We start from the raw sequence: 3,629 nt of genomic DNA on the forward strand, positions 1-3,629 counted from the left end.
GTTTAGCTTTTTTTCCCAAGGGAATTGCCTAAAAGGTCTTAGCTGAGTTTTCAGTTGAAGCACTCATAGGTATTTTTTAAGTTTTATTTTATTTATTTATTTGGTACTGGGAATCAAACCCAGGACCTTGCACTTGCCAGGCAGACATGGTGCCATTGAGCTAAATCCCCAGCCCTTTATTTTGTTTTTTAGTATGGAGGATTGAACCTAGGGCCTTCACACTGAGCTATATCCCAACACACACACACACACACACACACACACACACACACACACACGGCCCCTGTTTTAAATTTTGAGACAGGGTCTGGCTAAATTGCCCCAGGCTGGGCTGGGATTACAAGTGTGCACCATCATACCCAGAAGAAGCCCCATTTCTAAAGGTTTCTTCTAAGCCAAGAATTCAGGGTTCTATGTCAAAGCAAAGCCTTTTAAGAGGGCCTTTCTGCCTTTTATGAAGCCCTCCTCATAATTTTCAAAATTCCTTTTATAGTTAAAAATTCTTAAATTATGGTTTGACACAGTAAGCCTTGTTTTCCCATTATCTGAATATTATTATTATTTCAGCTTCCAGGAAGATTTCTGTTGTCATACTTGAGTCAAGTTCTTCTTTTATTTTATTTATTTATTTTGTTTTTTTGAGACAGGGTCTCACTATGTAGTTGAGACTGATCTGGAACTCACTTTGTAGCCCAGGCTGGTCTCGAACTCCCAGTGATCCTCCTGCCTCAGCCTCCCGAGTGCTGGGATTACAGGTGTGTGCCACCACGACCGGCTTTGAGTCAAATTCTTAAATTACAGTGAAATTTCTGGCATCAAAAGATAAGGAGGCCTGGGGATTTGGCTCAGTGGTTCTTGCCACCTGCCTTGCAAGTGCAATGTCCTGAGTTTGAACCCTGGTACAAAAAAAAAAAAAGAAAAATAGAAAGAACCTGATACTTGTGATGATGCAAGGACCCGAATTCAATCCCCAGTACCCCAAAAGACCAAAAAACAAACAAAAAACAAACCCAAGAGATAATGGAAAATAAGAACCAAGATGGATTATGTAAAGGTGCAAATTTCCAATGATGAACGTCATTATACTGTATACTTTAAATGTACCAATAAAATTTATTTTAAAAAGGAGATAATGGAGCTGTGCAAAGATGCACAATCCTGTAATCCCTGCTAATTTCTCTATAGCCTGTGATAGGAGGATGACAAGTTCCAGGTCAGCATGGAATTTAGAAACTGTATCAACATAAGAAAGTGGCTAGGGGCTGGGTGTGGTGGCTCACGCCTGTAATCCCAGCACTCGGGAGGCTGAAGCAGGAGGATCGCTGTGAGCTCGAGACCAGCCTGGGCTACACAGTGAGTTCCAGGTCAGTCTCAACTACATAGTGAAACCCTGTCTCAAAAAAAAAAAAAAAGATTCTGTCAGAAAGTGGCTAGGAATGTAGCCTGGCACCATGAAACCTGGAGTTCAGTCCTCAGCACTGCAAAAACAAACAAATAAAAAAAGGCAGGCTAGGTAAATAGCTCAGTGATGAAGATCAGAATAGCATGTGTCTTACTTTCTGGTCACTGAGACACAGTCCCTAACACCCACAATTTAAAGAAGGAAAGGTTTATTTTGGCTCAGTTTGTAGAAGTTTCAGCCCATAGTGGGCTGTCTCCAAGGCAAGGCAGCACAGCAGAAAGGCATCGCACAGGAGAGTTGCAAATGGTATGACAGGCAGGAAGCAGCCAGAGATTAAGGGAGGAGGAAGGAGGTAGGTCAGGCCGCCTGGTCATCACTAATCCACGGATGAGCATCATGCTTCCTTGATTCATTGACTTTCCAGAAGCCCCACCTAAGAGCATATGAAGCTTTGGTAAAACATCTAGATATACCCGAGGCCCAACCCAAGCACTGCACACACAAAAAATATGTTTTGGTACAATGGCACGTTTATTACACAGGGAAGGGAAAACATTGCAGAAGTGGGGTTTTTTCCATTTTTTTTCTGTTCTTTCTTCCCTTCCTCCCTCTCATCTCCTTCCTTCCCCTCCCCTCCTTCCTCTTCTTCTTTCTCTTTTTCTTTCATTATTGGTGGCATTGGGGATGGAACCTAAGGACTCCAACATGCTATAAAAAGTGTTTTACAACTCAACAGGATCAGACCCAGAAACAATATTTTTAAAATTCCAACTGTGTGGTGAACCAGGATCTGAAAATATAGTAATGAAAAATGACTCAAACAATGTTGCGTTCTTTGTGTTAAGTGCTAAAGACTTTATGTCTTTTAGTGATAAGAAGATTTTTTTTCCAAATATTCCTGAAAGCAGGAACAACACAGTAGTATCCTGGATTACAAGATTTAATTGAAATGAACTGTGACATAAATAAGACAGACTTCGATATGGAGTACTGACCCCATGAAACAATGAGCTTGCATCTTCTTACTGGTGGAGTACCTGATATGACTAATAAAAAAGAGGAAAGCTCAGGTGTTGTGGAAGGAATGGAACTGAATCCATTTACTGAACAAGATATTCTGATGAATAGTCTTGGAAAAAATTCACCATCACAAAATAACATCTTACAAGAAGCAGCAGCTAAAAGCTCTCAGTCAGTACTACTTGATACCAAAAGTCACCCTACTGAATACCTTCTTGATTCACCTGCAACCTGCAACCACCACTTCACCCAGATGGGACCCAACTCTCTCCTTTAGTGGGAATCTGATTGCCTTTTCTCCTCTCAAACCCTTCATAGAAGAACAGCCAGAAGACTTCTGAATTGAAAAATAAATCCAAACATTTGTCTCCATGATATATTATAATAGAAATTTGGAGAATATGTAGTTGCGTTCATTTCTATTTAATCCACTTACCCAGTGTCCTAGAATATTTTAATATTTGATGCTCATCCAAGTGTATTTTAGATGTGATACTTCTCAGGGGAAGTGGGATAATTTGTACACTTAGCACACAGAATAAAAAGTATACTTTGTAAAATAAATAAATAAAATCTTTATGTCTGTCCCATTTAAGCTTCATAACTGGAATTTCTATGAGGCCAATAAAGTTATCGATCTAAATAGAGAGACAGATTTGGGGGGGTAATGGAGATTGAACTTGGGACACTGCGCTTGACAGGAAGGCAGCAGAAGTAATATATTTCTTTTTTGTTGTTGATACTTTTTTATACTCTGTAGGAAATTTGCAGAGAGCAAGGTGAAATTATAAAGTGAATTTTAAAAGAAATTACAAAAATTCAAGCAAAAAAGATTGATGACTAGGACACACACACACATATATATGTATATATAGTGTGTGTATTTGAGTGTGTGTGTGCGCCACCACACCCAGAGATTATGGCCTTTTACTTAATTTGACATATATTACAAGAAGTTTTGAGTTCATCCTGAGCAATTCAATGAGACCCTGCCTCAAAATAAAAATAAAGGGGGGGCTGGGAATTTAGCTTAGTGGCACTGTGCCTGACTTGCAGGTACAATGTCCTGGGTTTGATCCCTGGTACCACATAAATAAATAAATAAATAAATAAATAAATAAATAAATAAATAGGGGATAGGATGCTATTCTAAGCCCTCTTTCTATAAAGTAGCTTTTTTTTTTTTTTGTACCTGCAACTTGTGGAT

The sequence above is a fragment of the Fukomys damarensis genome, unplaced genomic scaffold, assembly GCF_012274545.1.
Source record: "Fukomys damarensis isolate Sample0158 unplaced genomic scaffold, DMR_v1.0_HiC HiC_scaffold_2, whole genome shotgun sequence".
In the NCBI taxonomy this organism is placed as follows: Eukaryota; Metazoa; Chordata; class Mammalia; order Rodentia; family Bathyergidae; genus Fukomys; species Fukomys damarensis.